This window comes from Triturus cristatus, chromosome 3_2 (genome assembly GCF_964204655.1).
Source record: "Triturus cristatus chromosome 3_2, aTriCri1.1, whole genome shotgun sequence".
Lineage (NCBI taxonomy): Eukaryota > Metazoa > Chordata > Amphibia > Caudata > Salamandridae > Triturus > Triturus cristatus.
In genome coordinates this window covers 592,540,007-592,562,292 of record NC_140584.1, presented here as the reverse complement: position 1 = coordinate 592,562,292, position 22,286 = coordinate 592,540,007, and the positions used below count along the sequence as shown (strand labels likewise).

The following is a 22,286-nucleotide window of genomic DNA, read 5'->3' as shown; positions in this document are numbered from 1 at the left end:
GGGGAAATTCAGGACGAAAAACTACTATCGCAAAAAATAAGAACATGCGTACATAATAACGATAAAAGTTCTATAGTTCAGTTGGGCAGCAATCACCCAATATTATTAACACCTTTGAAAGACTTGATAGTCTGTCCTGAATTGCCCCACAAAAGTCTAGATTTAATAGAATTGATAACACCTAATATCCTAGGAAATAATTCCATCTCATCTAGACCAATGGAAGCTTTAACATCAAACAGTTTAAAACTCAGTCGGAGACAATTTCGCATAAACTAGGATCACCAATAACATTGCTTTTTTGGAACATAGCAGGTTTATCCCCTAAAATTGAAAATGGTCAGGGTCCAACACTTTTTGAACATTCAAATATTATCTGCCTACAGGAGACATGGACTACCGTTGTAATACATCTTGTAGGTTATAAAACCTACTTTTCATCCGCCGTCTCTACATCCTCCGGCAGAGCAAAGGGCAGTTTAATCATCTATATTACAAACTTGCTAGGAAATATTCAAATTACTCCGGTCATTCTTGATGTCCATTGTCAAATATTGAGCATTCGTTTTGCTAAAGGGGAACTGGTTCTCCTGGTTAATTTTTATAACAACTTAAAGGAGCATGAATTACGGGTAGTTCTCCGACAGATCTCCTTTCATTTAACAACGTTGACCAAAGCATCCTATATGGGTGCAACCATTATCTGGGGAGGTGATTTTAATTTACATCTGTGTAAAATAAATAAAGGGTTATTGTGTGGGTTAATAGACGAACAAGAGGAGCCAATCCTCCATTTCTCGCATACCGGCGTAGGTCCTATCTTAAATGAAATACTAATCGATATGGATCTCGCAATTGCCAACAGAAGGAATCCTGAAACCCATTGGCCGGATCCGACTTTTATAGGTAGAGAAAGTCACTCTATTATTGACTTTATTTTAATTTCGAATTCAGTGGGTAATCGGGCGAAGGAATTTGATACGCATATCACCGTAATAAGTGACCACTGTGCCCTGACCATAACATATTTCCCACTATATGAATACCGAATCCAAACTTTATCTAGCACATTGAGACAAAACTCTCTTTACTTGGATAAGCTTAACGGATATTCCCTGAAATGGGAAAAGGTGGATCCGGTAGAAATTCTAAGTAGGATAATGAAAGAGGTCTCTTATGACATTGTAAAATGCTTAGATTTGCTCACCACGGAACTTGAACTTTTGGCCCACTTTGGGGAAATCCTGAAAGCAACTAACAACTGTTTGTGAAATCAAAAAAAAATAACTCATTCGAAAAAACTAGGTTGGTTCAACCACAGATGCACGGTTGCACATCCCAAACTTAAAAAAGCTTTGCAAAAAACAGATGGGGGCCCCCCAGGAAATAATAATTTTGAGGAGAGAATATAATTCAGCCATAAAAGATAGAAAAACTGAACTTAAGTCGGATCTATGGGTGCAACTCCAGAAAAGCATTAAAAATAAAAATAGTTCTGCTTTCTGGACCATAGTCAAATCTCCTTTTTTCTGCAACTCTAAGGACTCTCCAACTATTGAGGTGGCAATTGATGCGGGGGCCTGGGTAGAGCACTTTTCAAAGATCTTTGCAAATAACTCCAAGGAAGGGGATACTCAAGATCTTGCAGTCTTAACACCTTTAGGAACATCTTATCCCCTAAATATTGATATAACCATGGAAGAAGTGATATTAGCACTAAAAGCTATCAAAAATGGAAAGGGCCCGGATGGGGTACCTATAGACTTATTTAAATCAAATTTAGAACTCTGGGCCCCAATCCTGACGAGTCCTTAATGCGGCATGTGGGGTGGGATTATTAGGTTAATGGTCGAAATCAATCATGATCCCCATCTTTAACCCCTTCGCTGCAGTGGGAATTCCGCCGCAGCGCTGGGGGCGGTTTGGGGGCAGCGCGGTGGCGCTGTGCTCATGACGGAGCCACTCCGTCATGAGCCCCGGTTGAGCTGTGCTCATGACGGAGTGGTTCCGTCATGACTCCGCCCACTGCGCTAATCGCCCGCACAGGCGGGGAATCAGCGCAGCGTGGGAGGAGTGGCGGCCAACGGCCGCCGCATGACGGAACCACTCCGTCATGAGCACACGGCACCCGTGGCTCATGACGGAGTGGCTCCGTCATGAGCGCTGAAGGGGTTAAGAAAGGAGATCGTCAAGATGTCACATGCTACCGACCAATTTCATTATTAGATTCGGTGGGCAAAATGGCGGGGAGGATTATCCTAGAACGCCTCCAGGGCTGGGCCGAGGATGCCCAAATTCTATCGGATATTCAGTTCAGGTTCCGGGAGGGGCTAGGGACAGTTGATCAGGCCATTATTGCTGGGAAAATACATATCTGCTAAAGGAGGCAATGTCTACATGGTGTACGTGGACTTGTCTGCGGCCTTCGATTGCGTCAGTCACTCGAAATTATGGTCCACATTACGGGACATGGGAGTAGACACAGCACTATTAAACTTTTTACGTGAACTGTATTCTAATGCCTCAGCTAGGGTAAGGTTTGGGGTTAATGGAGAACTAACCGCCTCATTCAGTGTGGAGAGAGGAGTGAGACAGGGGTGTGTCCTGGCCCCCTTTCTTTTTACGCTCTATACTAACGGCTTGGAGAGAGCTATGTTGAAGGGGAGTCAGGACCTCCCACGTGTAAAAGATCGTCAGATTCCGGCCTTACTCTACTCTGATGACGCGGTGATATTGGCCAGAACCCCGATCGATGGTTTTATGGGCACTTTAGATTTACGAATAAATATTTAAAAAACCTTTGTTATGTCTTCTGGTCCCAGTAAAAAAATGAAGAAGGAAATGTATTTGAATCAAGAGAAACTTGCCACTACAGCCCAATATCCCTATTTGGGAATTATTATTGATCGCAAATTACAATGGAAACCAGCAATTGAATCTAGAAAGCTTCAGCTTGTACGAACTACAAAGGCCATTGTTAATTTTGCCCAAAAATTGGGTAAGAGACCTACTGTGGAACTTTTAAAAATATATATAGCTAAATGTCAATCTGTAGCACTATATGGGGCTGGACTGTGGGGTTATGTAGAAACAAATTCACTGCAAGTGATTGAGAATGCCTTCCTGAAATGCATTCTATCCCTCCCTACGAGTGCATCGACTTTCGTATGCCACTTGGAATTGGGCATCCCCTACATTTCAGATTTAGCCAGAATCCAACCTCTTTGACTCTGGCACCGTATATGGTCATCGGATAAGAATACCTTTACACAATTAATAATCTGTGACTGCATGGAGCTAGATTCTGTAACTAAGATTCGATGGTTAACTTACATAAGATCCTTTTTAACTGATCTTGGTATGGAAAAGTACTACCTAGTTCCAACCTCAATTATAGCGATATCCAGAAAAACACTGAAAAAGGAGTCTCTTAGCCATCTTGAAGAACTACGGATTGCTAATGAAGGGTCAAAATTAACTGTACAACAAAGTATGGCCCTCCAAACCACTTCTAATATTCAGCCATATCTAACCTATGATTTTACCACCTTTGAAAGATTTCTTTTGGTTAGATTTAAGCTGAATTTGTTCCATCGTTTGGTAGCCTTCCCAACAAATAACAACTGGGATAAGGTCTTACCTTGTTGTCCTTGTGATAATATCTCCAAACAGGCAACAATTCATACAGTTTTCTTTTGCCAATTCTATAGGGAGTATAAGAAAAAATGGCTAATACCGTTTTTAAGACTCATGGGAATTGGAAGGTGTTGTCCAGCATTATTGGCTTTACAGCAACTGGATGAGGAATGGATAGTAAGGTCAATAGTGAAGTTCCTGAAATGTATCTTTCGTCATCGATTGAATCTATAAAAACTACACGACTATAGATTGGGGGACTTGATCTCTTCTTACCCTACAGAAAGTAAATATTACAGATCCCCTTTTAGTTTCATAGCAGTTCCTTTCTTTTAACTTAATTTTATCTTTTTAAATGTTTTTTATGAAATAATTGCTATATTAGTATAGATCTGTATAAATATGTGATGTATTTTTATATGACTTCTATTATGGCTTTTTATAATGATAGAAGCCGAATAAAGTAATTTCATTCATTCAAGTGTACATTAATCAAATGATCATAAATCTCAGGACAACATAACAATACATAATATTGTGCATAAATGTAGGATAATGACTTTGACCAAGTTAATTATTTTGCAAAAAACTTTTTTATTTTAGTATTTTTTCTTTTTATATTATCAAAGCATGATTTTTCAGTTTACAATAAATCCATAAAAAAAGTGTACATACAAACACAATCCAATACATTCATGTATTCAAGAGAAAACAGTGCAATTAATTTATACAGATAATCAAATGTTTTGTTTCATTGCACATGTATGTACAGAACGGGGGATCCAGATGAACCATAAACAGTGGAAGGCTGGCGGTAGATGGAAGCTACACGCATTTCGGCTGAAGTGCCTTCATCAGGGGACCGTCTCAACTTTCTCTGTATAGAATACATAATAGTCAAGGTCTCTGGATATGTATGCACATCTGTTCCAAAATTAGTCCCGAAATTGTATTTAATATTTTACAAACGTTATAAACTGTTTAAATAGGTTGTCGTACAGTACGAATAGGTAGGTCAACCATGAAATGAAGGGGTGTCGTCGGTGTTAGTTGAGATTCTGATAGTCTCTGTGGATGATGGCTCCTGAGACGACTACAACTAATCCAGAACGCCTCGGCTCGACTGATCCTCAACGCCGCAGCCACATCACACCCCTCCTGAGAGGCCTGCACTGGCTCCCCGTCAACAAGAGGATCACCTTCAAACTCCTCATCCACGCACACAAAGCACAACACAACACCGGACCCACTTACCTCAACAACTGACTCAGCTTCCACACCCCCACCCGAAGCCTCCGCTCAGCCAACCTCGCCCTCGCCACAGTTCCTCGTATCCGGAAAACCACCGCCGGCGGCAGATCCTTCTTCTACCTCGCCGCCAAGACCTGGAACACTCTCCCTACCAGCCTACGACAGACCCGGGACCTGCTGGCCATCAGAAGACTCCTCAAGACCTGGCTCTTCGATCAGTAGCGCCCCCCGCCACCCCCCAGCGCCTTGAGACCCTCACGGGTATGTAGCGCGCTTTAGAAATGCAGTGATTGATTGATTGGATCCCCCTTTCTGTACATACATGTGCAATGAAGCAAAACATTTGATTATCTGTATAAATTAATTGTGCTGTTTTCTCTTGAATACATGAATGTATTGGATTGTGTTTTTTATGTATGAAATAATGTTTAATGGATTTATTGTAAACTGAAAATTCATGCTTTGATAATATCAAAAGAAAATATACTAAAATAAAAGGTTTTTTGCTAAATAATTAACACAACTTGGTCATAGTCCTTATCCTACATTTATGCACAATGTTATGTATCATTGTTATGTTGTCTTGAGATTTATATTCATTTGATTAATGTACACTTGTTTCTAGCACCTTTTTCCCCCTGAGAGGTTGAACATTAACAGACCTGCCAACTCACACGGTGTCACACAGTATTGGCTCCCTTCACACGGTCATCCGTTGAGGGAGTCAATATCACACTGTAGTAAAAACAAGCTGGGAACCACTGCAAAGTGTGGATTTCCAGCTTGTTTTTTAATGGCTTTAATAAAACGACTACCATAATGGGGTGTGAAAACACCCCAGGACATAAGCAGGAATGTTTTTAAGAGGAGGGGATTCGGTGGGGGGGGGGGCGGCTCAGAAGTGCCTTCTAGATAGAACTGGGCACATGGCCCCTTTTCACACTGTGAGTTTTTCAGTCTCGGCTCTAGACGCCGTCTCGATCCGAGACATGGTGTATCTTTGCGGGCTTTACCACACCTGCAGTGCCATTTGCTGGCACCAATGTCGCTTTCCCAGTCTCTCTTCTCATTAGTCCATGGCATTCATTGGTCATGCCTCTTTCTGCGTGTTCACCTCTCCCGAGCGCATCAACCAAGTTCACTATCCTTCCACTAGCCCTTATTTAAGGTCAATTTGGGAACTCTTTTAGCTTCTTTTACCAACCCTTCTCGAGCGCTGCTGTTCTCAATAGCTCTGAATGCCATTTTCTTTTCTCATCTCCCATGCGTCTTTTCCCTCCGTATTTCAGGCTGGTGATGTCCTGCAATTCTTTGTAATCAATGGTCTTTGATTTCCCACGATTTGTGTTGACAGTGCTAGGTTTTATCTTTTGAAGCAAGCTGGGCTGCTTGCCCCAAGGCTAGATAATTCAGGGAGAATCGCGACTAGTTTGCACTCTCCCTTTAACTGTATGTGTAGGCTGGGCTGCTCGTTTGTTTGGGAGTATGTGCTCACAATTTATATATCAAATGTAAAAAGCTCCACAGTTATTTATATAAAGAACCAAACTATTTTAATCCGATTGTTTTAATGGGAGCGTGTGTAAGCCAGACAGAATCCCCTAACTCCACTCCCTCTCCCCCATTCCCCTGACACACATACCACGGCATAATTTTACTTTACTTGATATTCCATTCTTTAATTTTCTGATCTACGTAAAGAAGGACTTTTACATAGTTTTCAGTTCCTTCTTGCATATATACTCCTGTCGCGTAGAGTCTTAATTCAACATTTTTGTTTACAGGTTCTTGGACGTGATAAATCGCTCATAGGCTTTAATATCTGGTACAGGAGTATCAGGCCTCAAAATCAGTACCATTTTACTAGACCTGCAGGTCTAGTAACTTGAGTAATTTATTTGACCTAACTGTAATATTCTTGACCCATAAACTGGTCTCATTATGTCATTCTAGGCAAATAATTCATTTTGCAGAGAGACTTTTTTTCTTCATTATCACATATGAGAGCACGTTCCAGTATGTGGGTGCAGCATTCCTGCTGTACAAAAAAACCTATTTGGTTCGATTTAATATACTAAACGTTTGCTCCATGTATAATAACAATCTAGCCCACATAAAGAGTAGACATGACTCCCGACGTACCTCTTAATTCACTAATAGCATTGCCATCAGGGCAGGCATAGGAATTTTTCTCCGTTCATCTTTCAAAACTCACTTTTAATATATTACTAAGCCATGAGGTGGCAGTGCACTGTCATTTGCAGACAACACGTTTTCCATTTAAATTGCCAAAAACGTTCCCACTAACATGCAGTTTTACTTAAAAAAAAACTATATAGTGTATAAACAATCATCTGTGAAAATTGGGTTTCAGCAAATCTATTTGCACATCACCAAGTAAAGTGTTCTGCTACGTTTTTTGAAAGCACAATTTCTGAAAGCAGGGGTGTGGAATTCCTGGACGCCCAGGATATATTGTTTGGGGTCAAGGACAACCAGTTTCCATGTGTATTTTGTCCATAGGACAAGTATGTCCAGCCCCCTGCGGTACAAACCCTCTGGCTGCCAGTTTACAGTACCACATTATGGATCAGGGAAGAGCATTGTCTGCAGTTAAGCTAATTTTTGTTTTCATATGTTAACACCGTTCTAACTTGTATTTATGGTTCATTAATGCAAAGTCTTTATTATTAGGGTTAGCATTCTAAGGAAAAGTAAGCTCAGACTGCGTTACTGACAGTGGTTCCAGTATAAATATGTGTACACACGTTTTCAAAGTTTAGCAGTGTGAGGCTACGTATAATGCTCCCAGTATGCTTTCTGATTAGATGCAAATATTTGCAGACAAGCTTGAAAGCAAGATAGATGGTTCTATGCTTTCAAAATAAAATGTTCCCAAAAAAATGCAACTAGGTAAAAAAAATAATTTTGCTAAATTACTGTAAAATGTTAGGTACCATTTCTTTGCAGCATCCTCTATAGAAGGTGTTGATGCATGCGAGTATTTCCCAAAAATATTATTAATGGAAAACTGGTGTAAGATAATGGGAAAACATGGTAATAAACAAGCATTGGCAAAGTCAGTGGATCTGAAATTGGTGGTCAGCCTTTTGGTTTCATCAATGTGTGTCTTGTTTTGGCATGGTTTTTGTAAAACCTTATTGGTGTGGGAGCTGCTGGGCCCTCGCCGTTAAAATAAGCATTTTCAAAAAGCAAGCACTTTTTTTGTTGTGATTTTTGGTCTCGAAAAGCACACATACAGCAGAATGCTGTCATTGTGAAGTCAGCCTATGTGTGTATATATATATATATATATATATATCTATCTATATAGATAGATATATATATCTATATAGATATATATATCTATCTATATAGATAGATATATATATCTATATCTATTACCTAGTGGCGGTCGCCAGTAGGTAGTTATAGTTAGGACCACGTTTCCATAGGAAATCCGCAACATTCTATTTTGAATAACTTTGGCGCCGGTCGACGAATCCTCGCGAATTTGTCAAAATAGGTGGGGCGCTACGCTCCGCTCCTACCCTGAAAGTCTCGGGGGGATTAGTCAAGCGGGGGCTGATATAAAAGGGGGGTCCCAAAACGCGTTTTTCCCATGCATTTTTCCATAGGACCTTTAGACAGGGCTACAGCCCGAACGGCTGAACAGAATTACTTGAAATTTGGCAGAGAGGTAGTCCTCAGGTCAAGGAAGTGCCTTTTGTAGGTTTGGTGTAAATCTGTTCAGTAGATTCTGAGAAAATAGCCTTTAAATCAATATATATATCTGAGCCAGCTTACGGTGCGCTTACCGTACGCTTACCGTACGTGTACGGTGGCGAGCGCGATTCTGATTGGCTCTTAGATCTTAGTAAACATTCGAATCGGCCGAAACCAGGAAGCGGCGGCCGCCATTTTCTCTCTCGCACTGAGAGTGATGATGAAAATACAAAGCACAAAAACATGTAAAGGGGCTGTTTAGACAGCTCCCACACACATAGCCATGTTGAGGGAGTCCCCAAAGATCCCCCAAGGCCAAAAACGGAATTTTTTTTTTTCGCTAATTTCGCCGATTACGCTTACCGTACGCGTACGGTAAAAAATAATATAAAAAAAAAAATTATCCACACTCTCCCCACCCCGTGTGCAATTGGTGGCCGAAGAAGGCCACCAATTGTGCATCGCTTATAACAGATGAGATAAACTATAATATTTAAAAAAAAAAAAATAAAAAAAAAAATTATCCACACTCTGTCCACCCCGTGTGCAAATGGTGCCCGAAGGGCACCATTTGTGCATGGCTTATAAAAATTACGAAAAATTAAAATATTACCTTTCAAAACGAAGTGCATCATATGTCCTCCATGTGCGCACGGTGCGCGAAGCGCATCGTGCGTACATGGCCCATCTAGCGTAACGTGCCCACCGTGCGTGCACGGCACTAACTGCGTAAAGTGGGTGCGCGAAGCGCACCGCGTGCTTACTGTGCGCGCACGGAACGAACTGCGTTAAGTGGGCGCGCACGCCACGAATGGCGTAAAGTAACTTAGCATTTAAAAAAACGTACAAATTCACTGAAAAAAGCATAGGTTTCACACACGTTATAGTTAGGAATTAGCATTTAAAAAACCTTGCAAATTCACTGAAAAAACCATAGGTTTCACACATGTTATAGTTAGCGGAAATTTTACTGATAAAAAACCAATGAAATTCCCCCGTTATAGTTAGTGCAGGCAACTATAACTCACGCGAACGCAATCTTCTGCTGATGACATATGTGTCTTTATGAAAAAAAAATATTTGTAATATATGTATAGCTAAAAATGTATGGAAGAAGACATGGGCAAATAAGTGTCTAAATACAGTATTAGCATCAGCAGAGGATTGCGGTCGCGTGAGTTATAGTTGCCTGCACTAACTATAACGGGGGAATTTCATTGGTTTTTTATCAGTAAAATTTCCGCTAACTATAACATGTGTGAAACCTATGGTTTTTTCAGTGAATTTGCAAGGTTTTTTAAATGCTAATTCCTAACTATAACGTGTGTGAAACCTATGGTTTTTTCAGTGAATATATATATATATATATATATATATATATATATTCACTGAAAAAACCATAGGTTTCACACATGTTATAGTTAGCTGTACATTTTACTGATAAAAAACCAATGAAATTCCCCCGTTATAGTTACTGTAGGCAACTCCCACTCACGCGACCGTAATCCTCTGCTGATGCTAATAATGTATTTAGACACTTATTTGCCCATGTCTTCTTCCATTAAATTTTAGCTATACATATATTACAAATATTTTTTTTTCATTAAGACACATATGTCATCAGCAGAGCATTACGGTCGCGTGAGTTATAGTTGCCTACAGTAACTATAACGGGGGAATTTCATTGGTTTTTTATCAGTAAAATGTACAGCTAACTATAACATGTGTGAAACCTATGGTTTTTTCAGTGAATTTGCAAGGTTTTTTAAATGCTAATTCCTAACTATAACGTGTGTGAAACCTATGGTTTTTTCAGTGAATTTGTACGGTTTTTTAAATGCTAACTTACTTTACGCCATTCGTGGCGTGCGCGCCCAGTTAACGCAGTTCGTTCCGTGCCCACTTTATGCAGTTAGTGCCATGCACGCACGGTGGTCACGCGGTGCGCGCAGCGCACCGCGTGCCCACATTATGCGGGATGGGCCATGTACGCACGATGCGCTTCGCGCACCGTGCGCACATGGGGGACATATTATGCGCATCGTTGTGAAATGTTTTGTTTATTATTTTCGTTTAGTTGTTAAGCCATGCACAAATGGTGCCATTCGGGCACCATTTGAACATGGGGTGGGGAGAGTGTGGATAAATTTTTTTTTTTAAACAAATTTTTACCGTACGCGTACGGTAAGCGTAATCGGCGATTTTTCGAAAAAAAAAGAAAAAATTTTTTGGGCCTTGGGGGTTGTTTGGGGGCCCGTATATCACTGCTGGGTGATTATTATCTCAATATACTGCCCCTTTACACATTTTTGGGCTTCATTTATGCTGCCCCACTCAGAGTGCGAGAGAGAAAATGGCGGCCGCCGCTTCCTGGTTTCGGCCGATTCGAATGTTTACTAAGATCTAAGAGCCAATCAGAATCGCGCTCGCGCACGTCACCGTACGCGTACGGTAAGCGCACCGTAAGCGCACCGTAAGCTGGCTCAGATATATATATTGATTTAAAGGCTATTTTCTCAGAATCTACTGAACAGATTTACACCAAACCTACAAAAGGCACTTCCTTGACCTGAGGACTACCTCTCTGCCAAATTTCAAGTAATTCTGTTCAGCCGTTCGGGCTGTAGCTGTGTCTAAAGGTCCTATGGAAAAATGCATGGGAAAAACGCGTTTTGGGACCCCCCTTTTATCTCAGCCCCCGCTTGACGAATCCCCCCGAGACTTTCAGGGTAGGAGCGGAGCGTAGCGCCCCACCTATTTTGAAAAATTCGCGAGGATTCGTCGACCGGCGCAAAAGTTATTCAAAATAGAATGTTGCGGATTTCCTATGGAAACGTGGTCCTAACTATAACTACCTACTGGCGACCGCCAGTAGGTAATATATATATATATTCATCGCAATAGCCCTCGAGCTTCGCCAGGTCACTCGCGCTCTCACCCACCATCCGGTTTATCGCCTTGCTGATGCACGCAGGCTGCCTGTCACTTGGTTTGTTTGCTTGATGTCCGACGCGTTTCAAGGCTGTTCGCCCCTTAATCATGGACCGTGCATAGAAGGAAGCAATCACTCGCCATTCGTCACTTTCCAACCTTTTATTGAAAGAAAGACCGCCCCCAGTGGGCGTGGAAGTTCTTTAGACAGCCAGCTGAATGCTGGGAATTAGAGTCCGATACGAATGAGGTGAGTCTAATAAAACCTTGAGTAGTCTTGCTTGCCTTGTTGGTTGCAGTGTTTAAAATCCTTTAGTAGGTGTGTCAAGTCTAGTCTGCGTGCGTTCTCGCCTGTGGGAGCGTGCTTTCATGGATAGGAAAGGTTTCCTCCCAAAGCCTTTTCAGTCTTCAACTCAGCTTCCAGAGAAGACGAAAATGGTGCTCCTGGGCCACGGCCAAGGGTAGCCGTGTACTTTAGATTCATCGTGCGACCGCAATCCTCTGCTGATGCTAATACTGTATTTAGACACTTATTTGCCCATGTCTTCTTCCATTAAATTTTAGCTATACATATATTACAAATATTTTCTTTTCATAAAGACACATATGTCATCAGCAGAGGATTACGGTCGCGTGAGTTATAGTTGCCTACAGTAACTATAACGGGGGAATTTCATTGGTTTTTTATCAGTAAAATGTCCAGCTAACTATAACATGTGTGAAACCTATGGTTTTTTCAGTGAATATAGATAGAGAGAATTTTAATAAACACAAAAGGTCTTGGTTTACGCCAGATCTAATTAGGGGCCATATTATTAAAGAAATCTCAAAGTGCTTCCATAATATATGTCTTTGCATTAGTGCAGATTTACAGGCTTTCATGAAGTCACAAGAATCTACAGCAGTAGGTCAAGAAATCGTAGTCCTAGAAAATATCTGATCTGCATTTTACAGTTCACTTTTAGCTTTTTAATTGTGTTAAAGTAAAACGTGTCATTCTGCAGCCTTTCATTGCACACTTTTTGTACAGCACGTTTGTCAGACAGTTCACTTTACAATATATTCAAACTTTGCAGTCCGAGAAAGAAAAGTAATTGTAGATGTAAACGGACTTTTAACCTCTGTATCTGAACACAGAATAAATGTGACCAGATAAAAACAAGATTTAAACGCATCTTTAATGCTCTTTCGCTTTGTGAGTGAACAGACCACCTGTTTGTCCACTCAGCAGAAGGTGCAAGAAGGCCCTAAATATAGCTCACCCTGATAAAATCTGACTCGCCATAGCGAGTGGGCCAGCAAATTTGTCGAGGCCTGGTTATGATTTGGAGACTTTGACTTGGTTCCTCCTCTCAAAGCCTCTCAGTACAGACTGATCCTTTACTTAGCAAGAAATGACCTACTCTTAATGCTATAAATTTAGTATTTGAAAAAGGTTTTGTGATCTCATTATTTTGATTTGTTTAAAGACATCCCAAAAATCTCTAGTTCAGAACAAGAGAAGACCATGCATATGGTTAGGTTCAAGCGAGCCTTACCTTGGACAGTGCACACTCAAGTTTGTGTGCTATTTGTTTAATGGTATTTCTCATACCAATTACATAAGGTACATACATGGTGGTAATAGCTTATGTCTTTTGGTAGTAGTCAGTATGGGTAATTTAGGGGCTGGCTAATTGTAATTGTTGCATGCATTTGGACCACTTTACTACCCTTCTAGTCATATTATCCACCAAGCATATTGAATGAAATGAAATGAATTGCAAAGTAGACCTATCCAGTTGCTGGGAAGAGGAGAATACAGTGATTTTGATGTATGGGACAGCATTTTATACAGTTCTGTATTTGCAAGTATTTGAAAAAGTGTGACATTCCTGTGCTATATTTTCAGGGTATTTGTTTTGAAAGATTTCAACACATCATCTTCATATATTTGCAGTACTAATTAGAGAAAAAGTTTTTCCAAGCCTTCCAAACTTTGTCACTAATTATAATTGGGTGCTGCTGTTTATTTCAGAGTCTTTTATTCCTGTGATATGTTAGTGTTTTGTAATCTCTTTTCATTATACTTTAATGGGCCACTGTGTAAGGACAGTGTAACAAGAGTCCCAAACATATTGAAGTAGTCACCCCTACATAAGTTTACCTACCCATTAACCAAAGGGTGCCCCAGCAGTCTAGCTTCATTTCTGAGAGTGACTAGTCCCTTGTTACTTACCCACAGAATTGAAACCTTGATAAATCCATAGGCAAGCCTTGGTTTTACTTCCTTTATCCTCTTGTAAAGGAGGATGTAGCATCGAACCAACAATAAATTGCTCAGCAATAGAAGATGGAAAAGCTTGTGTAAGCACAAGAAATGCGTTAGGTATCTTAATTTTAACTAGTTAGGGTGGTAGGCCCTTTTTTAAACTTCATGATGCTTCTATAAGAACAGTTGGAGGGTAATAGAAAGTCTGGATACAATCTTTGGCCAGTGAGACCCTATAGGTAGGTAGCAGTGGTGGGGAATTATAGGGCCTTGCCTCTCAAGCTTCTGTGCTAATAGCACCTGGGTTTGCCTAATTAGCTTTCATGTAATTAAGCATAATTCCCAAATGCAACTCTGCTGTTATGTGCTATATTTTTGTGCAGAATGCATCTTCGTGTCAGTTGTGACACAAGGACGTATTTAAACAAAAGCACCACAAACAGCCGCTCGCATTCTGTTGTTCGTATGCATTTGTGTTAAATTTTGAACCCAATTTGCCGTTTGCAGTTCAGTTTTATCACAAATGATGCTTAATTATGCGAAGTGACGGTATGGCGCGAAGTGACTGAATCGCGTCCTTTTACCTAACAAGTGTAACACAAATTTAAATTTCACCCAGGACTGGTTTTCTCATGATTTGCTTATTTGCTTGGACCCAGAAATAAGTATTGTCAAAAGCCAGTAGGTCTCCCCTTTATAATATGGTCTTAGTGGTTGATTGTCTAATGGGAGTCCCATTATACCATTACAACTTGATTGTGCAATGTCCTAGGTATGGCTCCCTTGAACCTAAGCAACCTAACCTGTTGGCTGGGTGAAAAGACCTTCCTTAGATTTTGTTAGGCCTTTTCCATTGATATGAAGGTCTGTACCTAGCCCATAATGTCTTTAACACATTTCTCTCTAAAGAGCTGAACATTGACTTATGCTCCCAGTTCTTTATCTGACATTCCTCTCAGTTTTGGATCAGTCTAATTAAACAATTTACTGTATTGTGCAGAGAGTAGAATGTGCATTTCCAAGGATACAAATTGATTTCTAAATACAGTAAGATAGGCAGGTCCAAAGGAGCCTTGGACGTAGCACTTTTCTCTGTAATCTTAAGGATTTTTAATTAAAAGGCCTAACAAATCCAAAAGGTTATCCTGGAATACTTTCAATGACCTATCTTTGAATAATTTTTCCTTCTTAGATGGGAAGGTCACTATTGTGAGACCAACATAAGGTATTTGAAAGAATGGGTATAGGGCATGCAGAGCTAATTTTTTCTGTTGGTCTTTTCTATAGCATATCTCTACCATATTGGGAAAAATTCTGAGATGTGTGGAGAAGAACCCATTCACCTGAAGGTGAGTGTATAATAGCACTGGGGTCAAAAAAAGGTTTGTGAAATATAACATTTCTCTATCAATCCGACCCATGTTGGCTAAGTCATCTGGAAGTTAAGGGATACTTTTTATGGAATCTAATTCTGAGGAAACACCATGAATAAAGGAATCCCTCTAACAATATGTGTGAGATTCCAATAAGACTGCAGCAGCAGCCTGTCTGTGCATAATAGGTCTTCTAGGAAATTTACAACCCTTCGCTTCTTTTTATGGATCTCTGATAGGAGAGAATTATAGGCCAATTCCAAGGGTACCGGTTCTTTAGGTTTCTGCGATGACTTGGCAGAAATATTCATCCATGTGACCAGACTTTTTTGCCATCTCTCCTAAATATAAGGGACCGTCCATTCTTATAGCAGGTATTTTAACTGTCTCCAGGTTCATAAAGGCAAATTCGAATTGAGGTGGTCAGAGGCTGAAATGGACTGACTCACCACCTCATGCTTAGACTTCATAGCGACACTCACTGCAGATTGGACAACACCATAGATGCTTACTTGGATGTCTTCTTTTACAGACTCCTACTTGCTGTCCCGAATATAATGTTCACCCTCGAAGAGTAGCTAGACCTTCAGACTCGAGTCACGCCGTCAGGATGTATAAGCTTATGTAACCCACTTATATCTGTGCCATATATAAAAGCTTTATATCAAACTCGGAGAAAAAAAAATATCTTATTATTTGTATATTATATTGTAAAGGTAAGTAGAGATTATGCCCTAAAGACTCTTTTTCTAAATTGGTAACTGGAAAAAATTATTATAAACATTTATACTGCTCCCAAATATTAAGCTTTACGATTGGAAAAAATACACACTGCCAGAGTCCCTTTAGAAAAATGCCATGCAGACGAAGACTCATTCTGTAACTGACAGGAGCCACTGAGGGAACAACAGCTAGTGTGCGCTCGGCTGACGCAGAGCAACCTGGAAAAGTCAAAGCTGACACAGAGCAAACTGAACAAGCATTGGCATAGCCAATAGGTCTCCCCTTTGGGACCTTATAAGTGTATAGCCATGCAACAGTTGCATAACTAAATACTTATAAGGTCCCAAAAGCGAGACCTATTGCGCTGGGTCAGGCGAGACCTAAAAAGTCAAAGCGGCAGCTACAGAGGAAGCATTGGAAGCTACGCCCTCAAGAGCTTCTGACCGAACTAAAACAGGTTAGAGCGGGCCTGCGCTCAACCACTAAGAAAATATCCGATAACGGGGCACTCAAAATGTATAACAAAGAAAGGAAAACACACTTACCTGCCTGCCTGCTTCCGATTAACAAAGCTGAATGGAAGAGACCAGCTCACACTGACAGAAAATACAAGCAGAGGGAAGCATAAAAGTAAATGAAATAATCTTTTTCTAGTATGTAATTATCAAACTGACTATTCGGTCATTAAACAATACAGTGATAAACATGGATTGAGAGAGCACATCTCTTCTGCAAAAGCAGAAAAGGGTATTGCGCTCTGTCGGGGTTTTTTTCCTCCTGTGTGAGGTCAACGTGACTGTTATGATTTAATGTGCATTAGGGTTCCCCTTGGTGGCATGCCTCATCCCTTTCAGCTGCGGAGCCACGGGCGGGCTATCTACAAAGACAAGGGAGCAGCTTTGAAAGAAAATTTGACTATAGGTGTCCCTCTAACCCCCCCCCCCCCCCTCCCCCCCCCCTTCATTTGATCTCATAAGGCCTGAGTTTTGGCTTCCTACATATCTTACAGAAACTTTACCAATTGGGTATTGTATGTATATGTATTTTTATCCACTGATCTAAATCAAAGTGCACTCTAATTGGAATTTTTGCGAAAGGAGTGTTATCGGGGATCATTCCTTGGTCCTGAAGAAAAGCCTCAGGGTAGGGCGTGAAACATGTAGACCACAGAAAGTCATGTACATAATTGCGTGATTTTCAATTGTTTTCCCACTTCTTAATCAGGGCCGGACTGGCCGTAGCGGGCACCGGGCAATCCCCCGGTGCGCCGCACGGGTGGGGGCCGGTTTTGGGCCCCTGGAGGCCGGTTTTGTTACAGGGCCGTTTCGTCCCTGTAACAATCGGCCGAAAACCGGCCCTGGCAAAGAGCTTAACGCCACCCCCAATCCCCCAGGGGGGCCGGCCGAGCACTTTGCCAGGGCCGGTTTTGGTTCCCAGTCCGGCCCTGTTCTTAATCATACTAGATACTAGTTACTAGATAGAGGCAAGAATAAAATAGTTTTCCTACTAAGCCAGGTATTTTTAATTTCTCCACTAAAAAAGACCCCCCAGTCCTATGTGTCTCTCCATCCTTATCCTAGAATATGATCAAAGTGCTCCCACGTACCGGACGGTCGAGCACGCCCCATTCCGCAGCAGAATGGGAAAAACCCAATGATGAAGCATGCCACCAAGGGAAAACCCTGGTGGGTGAGGGTTATTTAAAGAAAACTGTCTGTTTTCTACTGAACATTAGAAATGGCAAGATAGTCCCATTTAACGGACAGGATCTCTTTTGTTACTACATGATTTAATGTGCTACATAAGGCATGGAATGTTAACCATGGTCTTTGTTGGGGCTTTAATGTGTTTTATTTATTCAGGGCTTTAAGTGGGATGAGAAAACTGGGGGGGGAGGGTGTGTGTGACTCTGAAAGGGGTGTGGTAAACCTGTTGAGGGGGCGTGGCAGCACAATTAGGCGCTTGACCTAAATCATGTGAATTGTGTGCTTAAGAAATATATGAATTCATATTCAACAAATGATAATGAAGAAATAAAGTTACATGAGACCTGTGCACAGCCAGGCAAGAGACACAAATAAGCATGTTTAAAACAGTAGTGGTGTAGGCAGTGTCATGAGCCCCAGTGCAAGGAAGTACATGGGTCCCCCAGCTGCTCTTTTAACTGTGAAATTCAGTAATAATCAAGGTTCAGTGGGCCCCTCAAGCTTATGGACCCCAGTGCCACTGCACCTGCCGCACTAATGGAAGATACGCTCCTTTATTCAACAAGTGGAGGCAGAGAGACAGCTGTGGAGGCAAACAATGGAACAAACTACAGAGGTTAAGAGATGCTGCTCCGTGTTAAAGAAATACTTTTTTTTAATTACCATGTTCAAACATGTTTGTTGCATGGGTTACTTTTACATTCTGGTCCTGACCAAAGCAAATACCGATTACACATCAGCCCTGGACATGCATGCAGATGGAAATGAGGATCCCAGAGGAAGCTTAGTCAGCTTTGAAATGCCTTAAATTCTTATATTTACTTAACATCATGTGCAATTGTTATAAATAGCATGCATGCAGCAGCGTGCTGTGTCGAAGGCAAGCCTCCTTCTCGTTGAGTGTGTGGTGGGGGCGCTCACCATCCCGCCTCTGACAGGGGTGTGGAATTTAATAAAATATCTACTTGTCCATGGGGCAGGTTGCTGCATAAATCTACTTGTCCTGTAACAAAATCCACTTGTCCCTTTGGTGCCATGTAGTGTGGCAACAATTATGGCAGCAATCTCATTATATAAGAGCTCTGATATAGCCTCTCTGATTATGCCAGGGCTCATACCATAGTAGTGTTTGAATACTAGCAATCCTCTTATGTTGCCACGTTTCCGCAGATCTACATAATGGGGCTGAAGGTAGTGGTAAGCAATAGTTCCAGGGTTGGTGTGCCCTTTTAAGTCTGTGCAAATCTACTAACTTGCATGTTTTAAGGGTTTTCAACAATTCTTCTCTAATCCTTTCCCATGCTGAGAAATGTTGGAAATTTCCTCCTTACAATGGCAGGTGTAAACCTTCTTCCAGAGTTGGGAAAAACGTGGTTGTAGGGTAAGTGAACTTGCAAACCCTCATGTTTTTGCATGAACAAATCTACACATGCATATTTGCTCATGCTAAAATGCAGTTCAGAACTATTTTCTGGGAGTACTATTTATTGCCCTATTTCTGTAAGTTCTTGTGAATTCATGAAAGCCGTATAGCTGCTCTTAATGCAAGGACATATACCATGGGTGCACTTTTGGTCTGGCGTTAACCATGACCTTTTGTGTTTATTGAAATTCTCTTTCTCTCTTTTCCTTTCTCTCTCCTGGCTTCACTGTGAGTGACCACATTCTGCTCTTTCACAAGGAGCATATCGGCACACAACGTAGATTTGTTCACTGCCAGTAACTACTGTGGCAGTGTGTACTTTTTGAGACCAAAAACAATTTGTGCTTTTGCCAATGTTTGTTATCATGGTGAGGGCCTGGTAGCTCCCACACCAATAATGTTTTTCAAAAACCATGGCAAAACAATTGACACATTGACAAAACTAAAAAGATGACCACCAATGTCAGTCCTACTGGCTTTGCCAATGCTTGTTTATTTTTGTTTTCCATAATTTTATTGAAACTCGTTACACTGAGTTTCCATTATGAATATTTTTGGGAAATATTAGCATGCATCAACACATTTTACTAAATGATGCTGCAAAGAAATGGTACCTGAAATTTTAGAGTAGTTTAGCAAATTCTTTTTTTCCTACTTTCATTTTTTATGAACATTTTATTTTGAAAGCAAAGAATCCTCAATCTTGCCTTCAAGCTTCTGCAAATATTTGCATCCAGTCAGAGAGCATTCTGGGAGCATTCTACATAGCCTCAAATTGCCTAACTTTGAAACCGTGTGTACACACTTTTATACTGGAACCACTGTCAGTAGTGCAGTCTGAGCTTGCAACATTTACTCGGAGCACTCACCCTAACAATAAAGGCTTTCAATTAATGAACCATAAAAACAAGTTTGAACAGCATTGACATGTGAAGACAAATATTACGTTAACTGCAGGCAATGCCTTCACCTGATCCATAATGTGGTACTGTAAGCTGGCAGCCAAAAGGTTTGTGCTTCAGGGGGTTGGGCCTACTTGTCCCAAGGGCAAAATACACGTGAAAACTTGTTGGCCTTGACCCCAAACAATATGTCCTGGGCGTCAGGCTATAGGAATTCCACATCCCTGCTCTGAGCAAGGACAGTGCCAGACAACGAATAAATAAACCTGACCCGTTTTTAATGAATGCCCTCAGACTAGTACCTCCTCCGTGCGGCGCAGCTTACAATACAATCTGTGAAACGTCCCGAATCCTGGCTCGTGCCCTGCATTACTTGTTTTCATACGGTTACATTTGCTGAGTTAGACATTCACGGCTCCACATCAGCCTAAGGCTAAACTGCAACTGCATTTGTGATCCCACAATATCCGGTGCTCAGGAGGAAGGAAAGCTGCAACAAAAAGGGGAAATGCAGCGTCGTGAAAGCTTCACATAAATAGGCCAGTTCCAACCAATTGCCACCCGTGACTCGCATTATTCTAATGCGGGGTCTGTCCAGGGGATGAATCTCGGTTTCGAACACCACCACATCCAGCAGTAAAGCAAAGGTCACGACATGTAGCAGAAGAGGTCAGGTCAACACAAAATCACGCAGGGCAGCCAGCTGCAAGAGGCTTCAAAGTGACTCTAGCCATGCTGCTGGATTCCAGCAGAGAAAGAAGGCACAGCGCGCCAGGGTACCTTTAAAACAACATTTCTCCTCTTAGGATTACTTTTCAGGTTCCAGATTCAAGACGGAAGAATTACTATGACTCGCATAAAGATGCGCAAGCTATCTTTGTTAAGACTTGGCTTGACCTCAACAGTCTGTATTGCGAGGGCACGGCACAGAAAGGCCAGGGCTTGAGAAGAGGGCCTGTTTTGTTCCCACCTACGCAGAGCGCAAGCGCTGCGTAACCTCTTGGAATCACTCTGGACTTTTTGGGAAACTCATGCATGTTCTGCACTGTTTCCAATGAACACTCGTGCATGCACAGCATTTACCTTGCGGAAGCGAGCAGCGGCGCCATCTGTTTGCAATTATCACGCTCGCGCTTTGGAAACAGATGGCGCCGCTGCTCGCTCCCTCAAGGTAAACGCTGTACATGCACTGAGCCACGAAGCCGCGCCCCCGTTCCCCACCGTCGCGTCGCCGGCCCCGCTCCACTCAAACCCCCCAGGGTTTGCCTAGAAGCACGTAAACGCACCCGAAAGTCCAGAGTTCACGTCGCTTTAACTTTTGCGGCCGTGGGTCCGCGCTTGTCTTTCAGTGCTTGTTATTGAATGCCTCGTTTAAGTGACTGATTTGCTTCTGTACACACAGGGTAATCTGTCCATCACCCGAGCAACATTATACCAACTTCTTCAAACAACCTCGCCTGCTCATTTTCTCACCTCTACACAAATGTTGCTGATTTACCCAGGGCAGAGAAAAAAATGTCAGGCATGCATTCCCTCCTCTCCGAGCATCCTGCCTACCTCGCGCGCCACTGCTGCACAAAAACAGCACCTTCTTCTGCCCTCCTACTGCGCACTGACAGGCCCCGCCCCCTTGCCCTGGCAGTACTCGGCTTTCATTTAGTAGTCACCGAGGCCATGCCCCCGGCGGTGGGACTGTGGCATCCCTGCCTTTACTTTCCTGGTCTGCTGCAAGCGGGTCCTTCAAGCGCATGAATGCTTTCATTCAATTAAAGGTATCGCAGAGTAAACTGTGCTTAATGTTAATGGGCCAGCTGGCGTCCCAGAAAAATCACTGCGTTAGGGTTTAATTAACGCGATGGAAATTTCACGTGGAAATATTCAAACCACGCATTTTACTTTGGAATAAGACCTCGTCCATTTGAAAACAGAGAAAGGCCAAAGTAGTTGCTGGTTGTTAGGAGCGACAGTTTCTGCTCTCAGAAAGATACAAATATAGCTGTTTAGCTAATGGTAATAATACCAAATGGATATTAGTAGAGTTTGCTACTCTCGGCCTCGTCAGGGGTAGTATGCCCTTATAATTACAGTTACTAATGGACCGATGCAACTTTGTATTGGCACCTCTTTCACTGGACAGGCTGTTAATCCAAGGGGCGTGCACCTGCTTCGCCCGGGCGGCTGGGAGTTAGAGCCAGGTCTCAGTGACGAAGACTGTCGAGTGCGAGGTTGGTGATGGGGCCCCATATTTCAGTGGAATGCCTGCATAGTGAGTGTGTTTTGAGAAGGGCGCATGCAAGTTTTTTGTTTTTTTGTTCAGGTGGTGTCTGTCATGGGTGGGGTGGTCGGTGGGCTGGCGTGCATGCA

The 22,286-nt window shown here is 41.9% G+C and overlaps 1 protein-coding gene across 10 annotated transcripts in view; it reads left to right on the top strand.

Moving 5' to 3' along the window:
- Nucleotides 1-22,286, top strand: part of TMEM39B (transmembrane protein 39B) — a 253,297-nt gene that overhangs the window by 5,341 nt on the left and 225,670 nt on the right. For 4 of the 10 annotated variants that reach the window (XM_085648448.1, XM_085648445.1, XM_085648443.1 and 1 more), the window contains exon 2: nt 15,083-15,144. The exons of the other annotated variants lie outside the window; for them this stretch is intronic. The gene's annotated coding sequence lies outside the window, so the exon portion shown is untranslated. The remainder of the gene's footprint in view (nt 1-15,082; nt 15,145-22,286) is intronic. 10 annotated transcript variants of the gene reach the window in all.